The following is a 17,716-nucleotide window of genomic DNA, read 5'->3' as shown; positions in this document are numbered from 1 at the left end:
CTGCCCCAACAATAGTGCACTAGCCATCCTTGCAGCCAAGGAAGACCTGCCCCAACCTTGAACTTATTCTCCTCCAGTGAACTTTTATCCAAAGCAACTCTCCCCAGGTTCCTCCTAAAACCTAATAAGCATTGACTTTCCTTTTGTCTCTTTGTGAGATAGGAGATAGATAGGTCCCTGGGCTGATCAGCTGGAATTTGTCAGGCTGAGCAAATTGGACCTTCTCTCTCTCTCATATTTCAAGGAAAAATAGCAGGAGCAGAGAGGATCTGAGTCCTGCTGGAGTAAAAGACAAGATGACCATATCTATAATTCTTGAGGTCAAGGACACCTCCTTGAATAAACACTTGCAGAAAGGTTTCTCAGGGGTGAGAAAGGGAAAGAGTACTACCCCATACTATGTGCTATTAATCTAGAGACCTTCCCACTGGAATCCATCTTAGCTAAAAGATATGCATGTATATCAGAAGGGCCCTGGGTCAGATAAGATATGGGAAATGAAGCAAGATGATTGGCCAAAGGAAAAAAGACCCAGAAGATGCTCCCATATAAGCAATTCAAACCACCTTTTTAGGGATCCTCATTAGAGGATGTACACTCTTGTCTGGATGGGTAGTTCTGCTTGTCTTCTGTCAAATTCTGTGCCTATTTTACTATTTCAGTCTTCTTGTAAAACTCTTTTTTTCAGAGAAGTCTAGAGCAAGGGATCTGCTACTAACCACCAGTCCCTGGTGGTCTTATGGTTAGGATTCCTGGTTTTTACCCAGACAGCCCAGGTTCAATTCTCAGGCAGGAAATTAAGATCTGACTTCAAGTTGCCACATGCTGCTGTCACCCTGAGCTCATTTGGACTTGCCTTTAGTTCATAAAATCTTGCTTGTCCTGATTCCCAGGTGAACACATTTTGCTCTTTCTACTGGTTGTTTTATCCATAATGTCAACAGTTGCAGTCTGGGAACTTTGGGTTTTCATCTCTGCCACCATCTCTTCTGTATCAATAAACAATCCAGGTGGTAGGGAAAGATGATCCCATTTCATTCCAGCAGAATCACACAAGATCAATCCCTGGACATCAATGCAAAGTCATTTCCTGTCCAGGAACTGAGATGGGAAGGACCAGGGTGGATTTCAGAAGGGCTAAGACAAATCTCAGTGAAAGTGAATTCGCTGGGTAGTGTCTAACTCTTTGTGGCCCCATGGACTGTAGATTACCATGCCCCCTGTCTGTGGGATTTTCCAGGCAAGAGTACTGGAGTGGGTTGCCATTTCTTTCTCCAGAAGATCTTCCCAACCCAGGGATCGAACCTGGGTCTCCTACATTATAGGCAGACACTTTACCATCTGAGCCACTAGGGAAGTCAGTACCCAAGAGCAAATCCTAGACCTTGACAGAGCACCATTCACATTTTGCAAAAGGTGAAAACCTCGTGTGTACAAAGATTAAGATACAAATGAACTGAAAACAGTGGACTTTATTAAAGACAGTTCATATTGATCACAAAAATCAATCAGATACATGTCACAGATATTTTAAAAATAAATGTCATAAAGTCTCAGATTGTTTGTAACCATTGCTAACAGTCTACTCTAAAACAAATGAACCCAAATATGGGGAAAATAATCTTTATATTAGTTGAACTGAAATATAATCAAAATAGTATTTTGATATATAAAAGGACATTTAAGGGTTTGTGGAGAAGGAAATGGATACCCACTCCAGTGTTCTTGCCTGGAGAACCTCAGGGATGGAGAGCCTGGTAGGCTGCCGTCTATGGGGTCACACAGAGTCGGACACGACTGAAGCGACTTAGCAGTAGTATCATGGAAAAATTATTGAAAAAATATCAAGACATGAAATTTTATGAAAAATGCAATGATGATAACTAATATCATCAATATTTACAATGTGCCAAGCACATTTCTAAGATATTTACATATGTTAACTTCATTCTCATAAACATATGAAGTAGGCAATTTTTCCCAGTTTCTGGATAAGGAATCCTAGGATCAAAGAGTTTAAGTAACATGCAAATTACTCAGTGTCCCAGAGAGAGTACACCACATAGTCAAGATCTAAAACAAAGTGCTTGGTTTCAGGCTCTTTACTTATAATGACTATGCTACATTAGCAACAACATACACAAATACACACACATAATTAATACTGGACTCATATAAACCAAAATATAGATCATCTTTTCAACTTAATAACTTTTTTCTTTTTCGGCTTATATGTCCAGTTGCTCCATTCCATCCCAAAGAAAAAGAAAAGCAAGAAGGCAAAGTGGGTATATGAAGAGGCCTTACAAATAGCTAAAGAGAGAAGTGAAAAACAAGGGAGAAAGGGAAAAGTATACCCAACTAAATACAGATTTCCAAAGAACAGCACAGACAGACAAAAAGGCCTTCTTCAATGAACAGTGTATAAAACTAGAATAAAACAACAGAAAGAGAAAGACTGGAGATTTCTTCAGGAAAATTGGAGATGTCAAGGGAACATTTTGCACAAGTGCCAAGTTGCTCAGTTGATCTGACTCTTTGCGACCCTATGGATGGTAGCCCGCCAAGCTCCTCTCTCCAGGGGCATTCTCCAGGAAAGAACACTGGAGTGGGTTGCCATGCCCTTCTCAAGGAGATCTTCCCAACCCAGGGATCCAACCTGCGTCTCTTATGTCTCCTGCATTGGTGGGTTCTTTACCACTAGTGCCACCTGGTAAGCCCGTGCATAGTGAAACAGTCAAAATAAGGTCTTCCAAGGGAAGAAGCTGGAGCAACGAGAGGTGCCCACTCACTAAAGAAAGTGACAGTAAGGAACCTGAACTCCTTTCCTATTTGAAAAGAAGAGCCAGTAGAGATAAAAGCAGAGAATGAAGATATCGGATTCCTATCACTATGACTGCAGTGTGGAGAGAGGCAAGTCAGGGGGCTGCTGGAGTAATCCAGGACATAGAGGTCTTGGATTTCAGATGAGGGAGACATGTTTACAGATTTGAGAAGCACTATGGAAATAAATTTCACATGACATGCTAATTTTACTGTAGAAAATGAGTGTAATGTAACAGTCTCTGACTTTTGTAGTAGTCTTATTTGGATATTGGGCTTACACTGTCATTATCTATTAAGACTAGAGTAAAGTTGTTACCTTTTGAGGATAATGGGCATAACTTGTGAATTTGGAGCCTGAGCAGAGAACATTTGCAAGTAAGGGGGGAATTTTTAGTGTATCTGTACCTCTCTTGGGAGTTTTGAATTTAAAATAGGTGCGAGCATGGATTTGGGGACATATCCCACTTATTCAGGTGAAGACTTGACATTTATAGGCCTGAATTGTAAAACTGCTACATTGTTATTTCCCTAGTGCTATTCCAGTGTTTATGTTCAATAGAGTCCAACTCTGCAACTGCATGGACTATAGCCCATGAGACTCTCTGTCCATGGGATTTTTCAGGCAAGAGTACTGGAGTGGGTTGTCATTTCCAAAGATGGGCATAATAAAGGACATAAATGGTAGAGACCTACCTAACAGACACTGAGGAGATCAAGAAGAGATGGAAAGGATACATGGAAGAATTATATTAAAAAGATCCAGGTGAACCAAATGTCTATGATGCTGTGGTCAGCCAGCCAGAGCCAGACATTCTGGACAGTGAAGTCAAGTGGGCCTTAGGAAGCACTGCTATTAATAAAGCTAGGGGATTTGACAAATTTCAGAACTATTCAAAACCCTAAAGGATGATGTTGCATACAATATAACAGCAAATCTGGAAGACCCAGCAGTGGCCACAGGACTGGAAATGTCAATCTTCATCCCAGTTCCCAAGAAGCATAGTACTAAAGAATGTGCTAACTATCAGACAGTTTCACTCATCTCCTATGCTAGTACTGTCATGCTTAAAATCTTGCATGCTAGGCTTCAGCATTATGCAAACCAAGAACTTCCAGATGTCCAAACTGGATTTAGAAAAGGAAGAGGAATCAGAGATCAAATGGCCAACAATCACTGGACCATAGAGAAAGCTAAGGATTTCCAAAAAAAAATCTATCTCTGTTTCACTGACTATGCCAAAGCCTTGACTGTGTGGATCATAATAAACTATGGAAAGCTCTTAAAGAGATGGGAATACCAGACCATCTTACCTGTCTCCTGAGAAACCTGTATGAGGGTCAAGAAGCAACAGTTAGAACCCTGTATGGAACAACTGATTGGTTCAAGATTGAGAAAGGAGTATGACAGAGATGTCTACTGTCACCCTCTTTGTTTTATTTATATAATGAGCACATCATGAGAAACACCAGGATGAACGAGTTACAAGCTGGAATCAAGATAGACAGAAGAAACACATCAGCAACCTCAGATATGTGAATGATACCACTCTAATCACAGAAAGTGAAGAGGAACTAAAAAGCACCTTGATGAGGGTGAAGGAAGAAAGTGAAAGAGCCCGTTTAAAACTAAATATTAAAAAAAAAAACTAAGATCATGGCATCCGGCCCCATACTTCATGTCAAATAGAAGTTGAAAAGGTAGAAGTAGTGACAGACTTCCTCTTCTTGAGCTCTAAAATCTCTGCAAATAATGACTGCAGCCATGAAATCAGAAGGCATTTGCTTCTTGTCAGAAAAGCTATGACAAACCTAGACAGTGTGTTGAAAAGCAGAGACATTGCCAACAAAGGTCCATATAGTCAAGGCTATGGTCTTCCCAGTGGTCACATACAGTTGTGAGAGCTGCACTGTAAAGAAGGCAGAGCAAAAGAGTAGATGCCTTTGAATTGTGGTGCTGGAAAAAACTGCTGAATCCCTTGGAGAGCAAGGTGATCAAACCAGTCAATCTTAAGGGAAGTCAACCCTGAATACTCATTGGAAGGACTGATGCTGAAAGTACTTTGGTCATCTGATGTTAACAGCTGACTCATTGGATAAGTCATTGATGCTGGGAAAGATTGAGGGCAGAAGGAAAAGAGGGCATCAGAGGTTGAGATGGCTGGATGGCATCACTGAGGCAATGGACATGAACTTGGGCAAACTTCGGGAGATGGTGACAGACAGGGAGGCCTGGTGTGCTGCAGTCATGAGGTCTCAAAGAGTCAGACAGGACTGGGCAACTGAATAACAATAGCCAGTTGCTCCAGCACTATGTATTGTTACAATTATTTTATTTATTTTAATTGGAGGTTAATTACTTTACAATATTGTAGTGGGTTTTGCCCTACATTGACATGAATCAGCCATGGGTGTACATCTGCTCCCCATCCTGAAACCCCCTCCCACCTCCCTTCCCATAAAAATCCCTCAGGATCATCCCAGTGCACTGACCCTGAGCACCCTGTCTCATGCATCAAACCTGGACTGGCAATCTATTTCACATATGATAATATACATGTTTCAATGTTATTCTCTCAAATCATCCCACCCTCACCCTCTCCCACAGAGTCCAAAAGACTGTTCCTTACATCTGTGTCTCTTTTGCTGTCTCACATATAGGGTCATTGCTACCATCTTTCTATATATATTCCATATATATGCATTAGTATACTATATTGTTGTTTTTCTTTCTGGCTTACTTCACTCTGTTAATAGGCTCCAGTTTTATCCACCTCATTAGAACTGATTCAAATGCACTGTTTTTAATGGCTGAGTAATATTCTGTTGTGTATATGTACCACGGCTTTCTTATCCATTCATCTGCCAATGGACATCTAGGTTGCCTCCATGTCCTGGCTATTGTAAACCATTCTGTGATGAACATTGGTGTACATGTGTCTCATTCAGTTATGGTTTCCTCAGTGTGTATGCCCAGCAGTGGGATTGCTGAGTCATTTGGCAGTTCTATTTCCAGTTTTTGTTTGTTTGTTTGTTTGTTTTTTAATTTTATTTTATTTTTAAATTTTACATAATTGTATTAGTTTTGCCAAATATCAAAATGAATCTGCCACAGGTATACATGTGTTCCCCATCCTGAACCCTCCTCCCTCCTCCTTCCCCATACCATCCCTCTGGGTCGTCCCAGTGCACCAGCCCCGAGCATCCAGTATTGTGCATCGAACCTGGACTGGCAACTCATTTCATACATGATATTTTACATGTTTCAGTGCCATTCTCCCAAATCTTCCCACCCTCTCTCTCTCCCACAGAGTCCATAAGACTGTTCTATACATCAGTGTCTCTTTTGCTGTCTCGTACACAGGGTTGTTGTTACCATCTTTCTAAATTCCATATATATGTGTTAGTATACTGTATTGGTGTTTTTCTTTCTGGCTTACTTCACTCTGTATTTCCAGTTTTTTAAGGAATCTCCACTCTGTTCTCCATAGTGGCTGTACTGGTTTGCATTCCCACCAACAGTGTGAGAGGGTTCCCTTTCCTCCACACTCTCTCCAGCATTTATTGTTTGTGGACTTTTTGATAGCAGCCATTGTGACTGGTGTGAGATGGTGTCTCACTGTGGTTTTGATTTGCATTTCTCTGAAAATGAGTGATATTAAGCATCTTTTCATGTTTTGTTAGCCATCTGTATGTCTTCTTTGGAGAAATGTCTGTTTAGTTCTTTGGCCCATTTTTTATATTGGGTTGTTTATTTTTCTGGAATTGAGCTGCAGGAACTGTTTGTATATTTTTGAGATTAATTCTTTGTCAGTTGCTTCGTTTGCTATTATTTTATCCCATTCTGAAGGCTGTCTTTTCACCTTGCTTGTAGTTTCATCCATTGTGCAAAATATTTTAAATTTAATTAGGTCCCATTCGTTTATTTTTGCTTTTATTTCCATTACTCTATGAGGTGGGTCATAGAGGATCTTGCTGTGATTTATATCAGAGAGTGTTTTGCCTATGATTTCCTCTAGGAGTTTTATAGTTTTTGGTCTTACGTTTAGATCTTTAATCCATTTTGAGTTTATTTTTGTGTATGGTGTTAGAAAGTGTTCTAGTTTCATTCTTTTACAAGTGGTTGACCAGTTTTCCCAGCACCACTTGTTAAAGAGATTGTCTTTTCTCCATTGTATATTCTTGTATCCTTTGTCAAAATTAAGGTGTCCATAGGTGTGTGGATTTATCTCTGGGCTTTCTATTTTGTTCCATGGATCTATATTTTTGTCTTTGCAGCACTATGTATTAAAAATGTTATCCCTTTTCTATTGAATTGCTTTCAATTAAGTGTGTTTTTTCTTCTTTTTTTAAAAAAATTCATTGGAGTATAGTTGATTTACAATGTTGTGTTAGTTTTTGGTGTACAGAAGTGTGAATCAGTTATATATATATATATATATATATATATATATATATATTTCCACTCTTTTTAAAGATTCTTTTCCCATATAAGCCATTAGAAAGTATTGAGTATAGACAGTTCCCTGTGCTATACAGTAGGTCCTTATCACTTATCTTTTTTATATATAGCAAAGATAGAGAATTCATCTGCCAATGCATAAGATGCAAGAGATGTGGGTTCTTCCTGGGTTGAGAAGATCCCCTGGAGGAGGAAATGGCAACCCACTTCAGTGTTCTTGCTTGGAAGCCTAGGAGAAGGAGGAGCCTAGGCCTGCTACAGTCCACAGGGTCACAAAGATTTAGACATGACTAGACAGACAGACAGACAGTGTGTTATGTCAACTGTAATAAGTGTATCCTTTCATGTAGCTTTTTCAGTAGGTATTCTATTGATATATGCATAACTTATCACAGTCTACTAGTGCCACCTTTTCACCAATTAGAGTGAAATATAATAATTTTTATTTATTCTATTTATTTATTTTTATGGAAGTATAGTTGAGTAGTAAACTTTAATTATAAAAAGGAAACTGCTACTTCTAAAATTTACACATAAAATTGCTTTAAAAAAATGCTATCATACACCTACACAGAAGTCAGTGATAGAATGAATGTATATGATATAAAAGATGCCATCTGTTTAATTGTGTAGCCAAATCAAAGTGAATTTTATTTATGTCAAAGGAGTGTATTGGCTCAAAGCTGAGCTGTCACCAAGTTGACTCAACTTAGGGAACATGTCTCCCATTCTTTTTATTTAGGATTTCTTTATATTTTTAGTTGTATTTTAATGGTCTAAAATAAATGTGTATGTATATATTTTAAATAGCAGGAAGATTGTGGTAAATAATGTTTTTAAACCACATAGGGTATAAAGGTAAAACTATTCATAGCATTCAAGCAAGTGGAATCAAGAAAACCTAAAAGAAGTAAACTATGCAAAATTTATTCAAGATCATACATTAATCTTAGTTTAATACTCACCCCTTCAGAGTCTGCTTAGGCAGTTTAACAGAGAACAAATGTTATGAGCCTAGGCTCAGGCATCCACACTTTGGTGTCAGTTTAATCCCCACCATTGACAGTTTGGTCTGGTAACGTTTTTTAACCCCTCTGTCTCAGTTTCCTCATCCAAAAGTGAGAATAAGAATGGCACCTACCTCATATGGTTTTGCAAAAATTAAATCAAATATGAAGTTCAATTGTTATGTAGTAAGTGGTAAGTCATCATTGCAGAAGGTGACTGCAGCCACGAAATTAGAAGACAGCTGGCTTCTTGGAAGAAAAGCTATGACAAACCTAGACATTGTATTAAAAAGCAAAAGCATCACTTTTCCAACAAAGGTCCATATAGTCAAAGCTATGGTTTTTCCTGTAGTCATGTATGGATGTGAGAGTTGGACCATAAAGAAGGCTGAGTGCTTTTGTGATGTTTTTGAATTGTAGTGCTGGAGAAGACTCTTGAGGTTCCCTTGGACCACAAGATCAAACCAGTCAATCCTAAAGGAAGTCAAGTCTGAATATTCATTGGAAGGACTGATGCTAAAGCTGAAGCTCCAATACTTTGGCCACCTGATGCAAAGAGCTGACTCATTGGAAAAGACCTTGATGCTAGGAAAGATTGAGGGCAAAAAGGGAAGAGAGTGACAGAGGGTGAGATGGTTAGATAGCATCACCAAATCAATGGACATGAACTTCAGCAAATTCCCAGAGTTAGTGGAGGACAAGGAGCCTGGTGTGCTGTAATCTATGTAGTCACAAAGAGTCAGACACCACTTAGCAACTGAACAGCAACAAGTGTTAAGAAGTGCCAGCTGCTATTCTTATTTATGGAATTAAATAACAATTAGGTATGCTGCACTATGCCTTCCTGACAGTGTTTCTTTATAAAAGGATAACTCTTGTGAACATAGGAGAAAGTGATTTAGATGAAACTGAAAAGTCTAGCTACTCAAAATGTGTTCCTTACACAGCAGCACCTTCATCATCTAGGACTTTGTTAGAAACTCAGACTCCACATCCTGCCCCCAATCATAATCAGAATCTGAATTTTAGCAAGAATTTTTGGAGGATTTGATTGCCTGTCAGCAGCACTCTGCACAGAAGAAGATGCCTAGGATCAGAGACCTCGATCCCATGCATCTCTTATTTCCTGGTATCATCTCTAGGCCTGTGACTTCAGGAGCCCCAGCTTCCTTCAGTGAAACATTTCCTTGGTCTAGCTAAGACAATCACCTGTCACTGATTCTTTATAGTTCAATTTCAATTCTAATGCTAAAGAATATATCTGCCAGATAAGCATATCAGTTCAGTCACTTAGTTGTGTCCGACTCTTTGCCACCCCATGGACTGTAGCACGCCAGGCTTCTCTGTCATCACCAACTCCTGGAGCTTACCCAAACTCATGTCCATCGAGTTGGTGATGCCATCCAACCACCTCATCCTCTGTCATCCAATGGAATAGAGAGTCCAGAAATAGCCCCCCACACACACTGTCAACTGATTTTGGACAAGGATACAAAAAACACAATAGGGGAAAAAATAGTCCTTTAAACAACTGGTGTCGGAAAACTGGATATCTGCATGTAAAAAAAAATTAAATTGAACTCTGATCTTATACCACACACAAAACCAACTTAAAATGGACTTTTAAAGACTTAAATATAAGAACTGAAACTGTAAATCTCCTAAAGAAAAGCATAGGGGAAAATCTACTTTACATTAGTCTTGGTAACGCTTTCTTGGATATGACACCAAAATGACAAGCAACAAAAGCAAAAATAGACAAGTGAGACATTAAACTAAATAGCTATTGCACAGCAAAAGAAACAATCAACAGAATGAAAAGGTAAGCTGTAGAAAGGGGAAAAAATAATCGCAAACTATATATCTGACAAGGGGTTAACATCCAAAATATGGGTGGAACTCCTCAATGATAAATAAATAACCCAATTTTAAAAAGGCAAATAATGTGAATAGAAATTTCTCAAAAGAAGACATACAAATTGTCAATAGGTACATGAAAAGATGCTCAAAGTCATTAATCCTCAGGGAAATACAAATAAAAACCACAGTAAGATATCACCTCACATTTCTTAGGATGGATCTTATCAAAATAATAATAATAATATGTTGACAAAGTTGTGGAAAAATTGGAGCCTACCATTGGTAGTAATGTGAAATGGTGTAGCAAGTATGAGAAACAGTATGGAGGTTCCTCAAAAAATTAAAAATAAAACTATCACATGATTCAGCACTCCAACTGACAAATTAATGGATAAAGAAAATTATATAAATATATACACATATATACAATGGATACATACATACACAACACACATACATATTGGAGAAGGCAATGGCAATCCACTCCAGTACTCTTGCCTGGAAAATCCCATGGATGGTATAAACACATGTAATACATATGCAGTGAAATATTATTCAGTCTTAAAATTGAAAAAAGTTCTGCCATTTGCAACAAGGATGAACCTGAAGGACATTATGCTAAATGGAATAAGCCAAACACAGAATGATAAATATTTTAAGATTTCACTTATATGAGAAGTCTAAAATGGTCAAATTCATAGAAGCAGAGAATACAACCATGATTGCCGAAGGCTGGGGAGTAGGGAAAGGTATGAAGGTATAATTACACAAGGTGTGTTCTAGAGATTTGCTGTACAATGCAGAGACTGTAGTGAACAGCACAGTGGTGTTTACTTCAAAATTTGTTCACAGGCTAGAACTCATGTTAGCTGCTCTTCCCACATACAAAACAGCAAAACAAAACATAAAAGACAAAAAGACAAAAGGAAATTTTGGAAAGGGTTACAAGATAGCACTAAGTCACATCTGTAGCCTATCAGGCTACAGCTCTGTCCATGGGATTCTTTAGGCAAGAATATTGGAGTGGGTTGTCATTTCCTTCTCCAGGGAAACTTCCCAACCCAGGAATTGAACCCAGGTCTCCTGCATTGTAGGCAGATGCTTTACTGACTGATCTACATGGGAAGCCTTAGATATATCTATATCTTGACTGAGTCAATAGTGTCATGGGTATTTAACTGTGTCAAAACACCAAATTGTACACATTAAATATATGAAGTTCTCTGCATATCAATTATACTTTAACAAAGCTATTTTTTAAAATGAAAATATCTGAAACAAGATGATATACCAAACTTTGATTCTGTTTGTTTTTTTATTTTTTCTATTGCAAATTGCTTCTATTAGAACCTGACTGAACCCCTACTCTTTCTGAAAATGATCACTAGCCACCATAAGGGCACAATGTGCCCTACTGAATTATTCTGTCAACTGGAAATTAACAATTGACCTGAGGATCCCTTTTTAATGAGAGCATCCCTGCTAGTATTGATTTGTACAGAGCATTATTTCCTGTTGCAATATGAGTAGTAATAATTTTTCCTTGGAGGCACTTTATGTTTTTAAGAGTTCCTATAACAAATAAGATTTTAACAAGGCAGGAGTGATTTTATGTGATTGGAAGCTGTTTGTCATGCACTGCTGATTTGTTTAATTGAACAGGATCTAGAAGATTTCAGTATTACAAATAAGAATCAGCATCAACTCTTGAACATGTATCTGAAACCAGAAATGGAATCTGAGGTGATGGAAACTTTGTGGCAGTTTAAAATTCATGAATAGAAAAGGCACCCAATTTTAGTTTGGAGTCATTTAGGACTCCTCAACGACATCTTCAACAGCCAAAACAATACTAAAATCTTGCACTTTCCTAGCAAATATTTAACATATATATGGGTTTACTGTCATGTGCAGACACGCGCTGTTGTTAAATTCCTTGACTGATGTTCTGCTTCCTAACACAACTGTAATTTTCTGCTCTTACTCAATAGCCAACCTCTTTGGTGTCATTCTGGTTTCCCAACTACTTTGTTTACCTGTAAGAGACAGTTTCAGTGAAATGAAGGAAAGCATATTTCTATTTAGGCAGATGCCTTGTAAATCTCAAGCTTTCAAAGAGAATATCAATTCTACCCACAAGCCATTATCTGTGATGTCATAGGATTGATCCTCACTAGGAAACATAGATTAGATCTATCCATACTATATGTCAAGGGCACACAACCTTGAGCTCGTGACTACTCAGTATGTATCAGAAGTTTTGTTGAGACAATCCACAATTCAGGGGAAGGATTTCCATCTTCCTCTGAAGATATTTGCTCTCCATCTCTAAGTCAAAGATACTCTGGGAGGGCGATATCTGGACGGTGTCACACATGCCACAAGAATTCTTGCTTATTCTAGATCACTTTAGAGCAGTAGCATATACATCTGAGTGTCAGTGTGAAAGAAGCTGTAAACATATTAATAGAGCTTATATAAATGACACTGTCAAGGATAATTTTATGTACATCATGCAGTGATTATCCCTCTGAGGAAGTCCTCATTGATGCTCATAAAAGACTCATATATCTTTTGGAAATTGTGTTTACTTTCAGAAAACAGAATTATGTAATTAACAGAGTTTACTTTTTCTTTGTCTGTTGAAAAGCTTATGGCTAACCCGATTCATTGAGTTTTGCCTCATTCTTGGTACCGCTTTGTGTTCTCATGCTTGGTTTATTTTCTTTTTGTCACTTCCACTTTTAACATTTATCTTTTACTTCAATTTTAGTTTTCTCTGAAGGTGCCGTAAACCTTTGATGTAATGTGTGCAAATAAATAGTAGGGCCAAATGACTGCCATCAGGGAGTGAACTCTGTCCAAATACAACTATTCATACTGTAAGGACACCTCCTTCTAAACAATCCAATTAAAACCCACCATCTGCATCCTATTGTGCGATTTAAATTCTTATTAAACAAACATCAGAGTGAAATTGCATTGATAAAACAACAGCCAACTTTGCTGACCACAAAGTGGCTTTTTCCTGAAATAAATAGGCAAATTGGAGTAAACAAACTTTATAAGGAGAAAAATAACCAATGCTTACTCACCTCCTTCATTTGTTAAAATAAAAATAAATTTTATTTTAGAAAAAATGGCCTCTCTTTAATAATTCCCTAGAGTATTTGACTTCTAAAGATTCGTTCTTTTTTTTTTTTTTTAATAATTTTATTTCTTGATTTATTGTTGGCTATGCTGGGTCTTCATTGGTGCACAAGCTTTCCTCTCGTTGCAGTGCACAGGATTATCATTGCCATGGCTTCTCTTGTTGTGGAGCACAGGCACGTGGATTTCAGTAATTGCAGCAGGAGGGCTCAGTAGTTGAGTCTCCCCAGCTTTAGAGCACAGGCTCAACAGTTTTTGGTGCACAGTCTTACCATATGTCCTGGATTGGCAGGTGTATTCTTTATCACTTAGCCACCAGGGAAGCCTTAAAGAATTTTTCTTGAAGAGATTTTACATTGGGATAAAACAAAACAAAACAAAAGCCTTGAGATGGGGGATTTAAATTATTCTCAGGAAACAAGTGAAAAAATTTTTTTCTCCAGCTTTGTTGAGATATAATTGACATATAACATTGTATATGTGAAAGGCATATATTGTGATGATTTGATGCATACATTTGTTGCAAAATGATTACCACAATAAGGTGAGTTAACAAGTCCATCACCTCACAAAGTTACCTTTTTTGTGTGTATGGTCTACTCTTTTAGAAACTTGCAAGTGTACAATACAGTATCATTAACTATAATCACTATTGTTCAGTTGCTTAGTCATGTCTGACTCTTTGTGACCACATGAACTGTAGCCCATCAGGCTTCTCTGTCCGTGGGATTTTCCAGGCAATAATACTGGAGTGGGTTGCCATTTGCTTCTCCAGGAGATCTTTCTGATCCAGGGATTGAACCCGCATCCCTTGGCAGGCAGATTCTTTATTACTGTACCACTTCAATATGCTATATATTAAATCTCCAGAACTTGTTCCTTTTTTACCTGGAAGTCTGTAAGTTTTAAAACAGCACATAAGAGCAAGTTGTGTTAGCTGCTGTTGTTCCAGGCACAAAGATAAGGAGTGAGAAATTACCATTGGACTAGGCATCTTGGAGTTCATAGATGACCTCAGGTGAGGTTTTGATGGAATAGTAGGAGTTCAAGCTTATTGGAATGGGTTCAAGAGAATATAAGATATTGTGAAGTGGAGAAAGGAAGTACAGGAAATGTTTTCCCAACATTTTTCTAAATAAATGAACACAAAAGTAGGACATAGCTGGGGTGAGTAAGTTTGTTTATTTATTTTTTAAGCATGCATATATGATGATGGAGATGCTCCAGTAGTGAGGAAATCTAATGGTACAAAAAAAAAAAAAAAAGCTTCAAGTGAACCTTTGAGTTGGAAAGAGGAGATAGAAATAACTACAGAAGCAGAAGAGCTGATTTGGGAAGTGTAGAGCATAGACTGTAATAAAAGGAAAGGCAAAATATGAATATAAAAATGTAGGTAGTTCAGTGTGGAACTGTGAGTGCTCTCATTCAATAAAAACAAGGAAAAAAGCCATCACGTGAGCATGAAGAGAGGGAAAGAAACTTCCGTGAGAGAGGTCAAAAAGTTAAGGGAAATATGATGTGATTAGCAGGAGCCTCCAAAGCATTTTAAGCTTTTATGAGCCCCCAAAGAGCTGTTAAAGTGTGTTAGGCATGATGAATGTGAGACCAGTCGGTATCATTGAATACTTTTTTCTGGTTACTTTCCCTTCATGTTGAAGGTGTGGTGCTCATGGAGGACTGGGGTTAATTAGGTGTGAAAATTTGCCAGGAATGAAAAGAAATAGTGGCAAAGATATGGAAGTGATTGCAGTGATGGACCAAGAATTCACAGATAGGAAAGAAAGGAAGTGAAGCACGAGTGGAGTTTGATATGGGTTAATTTATTGGAAGGCCCATTTGGAATGGAGTTGTTAAAAATGGGGTGCAGAGGGAGTGAGTTGGAATGATTTAAGGTGGTAGTCAGAAATTAAAATTAAGGTTATGAAGGGGCTGCAATTATCGGTAATGACAACATCGAGAGTAAAAGCCAGAGGGCTGATAGCAAAAGAGAACAGGTGTATTGGAAGTAGAAATCTCAGGATAAGAGGCCTGGGGGTACTGGAAACATTTTCTGTGGGAATACTGATGTAGCAAAATGTATGACTCATGAGTTGTTAGGAAAAGAGGTGACAAATTAGCAGCTAAAATATCCCAGGGATGAAGGATACCAAAAAACAAAAATGGCATATGACGCATTGAAAGAGCCTGAGCTTCAAAGAATCTTGGGTTCTCTGAGAGGGAAGGTGGGGTAGTGATCTGGAAACAGTAATGAGAAACATTAAGGACTTCTATTAGTTATTTATTGTTGTATAACAAATTAACTCAAAAGCTAAAATAACAGCAATCATTTATTATCCTTCATAGTTTCTTCAAGTCAGTTCAGACAAGCCATAGAGACATTCAGTCTCTATGCTGCAAGGTCTGAAGCCCCACTCAGAAAGCATAAAGCCTAGGGCTGGAATTCATGATGTTTCATTCCCTTCTAGCTGGGACCATTGGCTGAGCACAGGCACTTGGCTCTCTCCATGGACTGGATGTCCTCGAGGCATGGAGGCTGGGTTCCCAGGGGCAAGCAGCCTGAAGGGAGAGAGAGCCAGGCACCAGTTGCATTTCTCGAGCTCCACCTTAGAATTCATGTGACAATTTCTCTGCCACATCCTAGAGAATTACAAGGGTTCATCTGCAACCAAGAGAAAAGAATATAAATGCCATATCCCAGTGAAAGTGTCAACATCATTACTGTATGAACAGTGTGTGGATAGAACTCATAATGATGTGGCCATCTTTGGAAAATATATTGTGCCACAGACAACCACCCTAACTCTAGCATCATTGTAGAAGTAGGGAAAGGAAACACCACAATTTAAGAGGGCTTCCCTGATGACTCAGATGATAAAGGAATCTGCCTGCAATGCAGGAGACCTGGGTTCAGTCCCTGGGTCTGGAAGATCCCCTGGAGAAGGGAATGGCAACTTACTCCAGTATTTTTGCCTGGAGAATCCCATGGACAAAGGAGCCTGGCAGGCTAGATCCATGTGGTCACAAAGAGTCAGACATAACTGATCAACCAACATTTTTACTTTCACAGGGGGAAAACAGCAAATGTAGATACTTTCAAGAAGTTAAAAGAGACAGTTGAAAATGTGCAACATTTTGCTGACTCTAGGTCCTGGAAGAATTTGTAAGGTTGAGGAAGATGAATGAATCACAGTAGGAGATGTATAGCCATACCTAGGTAAGAGTCCAGGTGATAAAGGATGATCTATAAGATTTGGGCTTCTTTTGGTAATGGAGATAAATAGAGATGTAGGGCAGGATGGGATTAATCCTGAGGGTGATGAATGCTGAAAGGGAGACAGGAATTGGACTTATTAGGGAGAGATGGAACACATGGGTGGTGATCTAAGTCATGAACAGGCAGTATTAAATCTTCCAGAGGGATGGCAGTTCCAAGAGTACTTAATATCTTGTAATAAGTCACAATGGAAAAGAAAAAAAAGTGATTAACTTAATCTATCTTATTAACAGATACTGTGAGGAAAATTGTATACTCATATATATAGCAAATGCTAGGAAAGTACTGGATAATATGACACTGACATAATAAAAAGAAAGAAAGCACGTAGAAAACTAGGAATCAAAGTGAATTTTTTAATCTGATAGTGTATCTTAAGATCCTCACCAATTAGCCTACTTAATATTAGAGTAGTTAAGAAATATGGTAATGATAACCTTACATGTGAGACAGTAAAAGAGACACAGATGTATATAACAGTCTTTTGGACTCTGTGGGAGAAGGCGAGGGTGGGATGATTTGAGAGAATAGCATTGAAATATGTACATTATCATATGTGAAATAGATCGCCAGTCCAAGGTCGATGCATGAAACAGGATGCTCAGGGCTGGTGCACTTGGGTGACCCTGAGGGACAGGATGGGGAAGGAGGTGGGAGGAGGGTTCAGGATGGGGAACACATGTACATCCATGGCTGATTCATGTCAATTTATGGCAAAACCACTACAATATTGTAAAGTAATTAACCTCCAATTAAAATAAATAAAGACATACAGATGGTTAAAAAACACATGAAAAGATGCTCAACATCACTCATTATCAGAGAAATGCAAATCAAAACCACGGTGAGGTACCATTTCACGCCAGTCAAAATGGCTGCAATCCAAAAGTCTACAAGCAATAAATGCTGGAGAGGGTGTGGAGAAAAGGGAACCCTCTGACACTGTTGGTGGGAATGCAAACTAGTACAGCCACTATGGAGAACAGTGTGGAGATTCCTTAAAAAACTGGAAATAGAACTGCCATATGACCCAGCAATCCCACTGCCAGGCATACATACCGAGGAAACCAGAACTGAAAGAGATACATGTGCCCCAATGTTCATCACAGCACTGTTTATGATAGCCAAGACATAGAAGTA

General features: G+C 38.5%; 1 non-coding gene across 1 annotated transcript; it reads right to left on the bottom strand.

Moving 5' to 3' along the window:
* Positions 1 to 1,284: 1,284 nt before the first annotated feature.
* TRNAY-AUA lies at positions 1,285 to 1,356 on the bottom strand. The gene has a single exon. It is a non-coding gene; the product is annotated as a tRNA-Tyr (tRNA).
* Positions 1,357 to 17,716: the final 16,360 nt, after the last annotated feature.

Source organism: Bubalus bubalis, chromosome 8 (assembly GCF_019923935.1).
Source record: "Bubalus bubalis isolate 160015118507 breed Murrah chromosome 8, NDDB_SH_1, whole genome shotgun sequence".
NCBI lineage: Eukaryota > Metazoa > Chordata > Mammalia > Artiodactyla > Bovidae > Bubalus > Bubalus bubalis.
The sequence above is the reverse complement of the archived record's forward strand: the minus strand, read 5'-3'. Positions and strand labels throughout refer to the sequence as shown.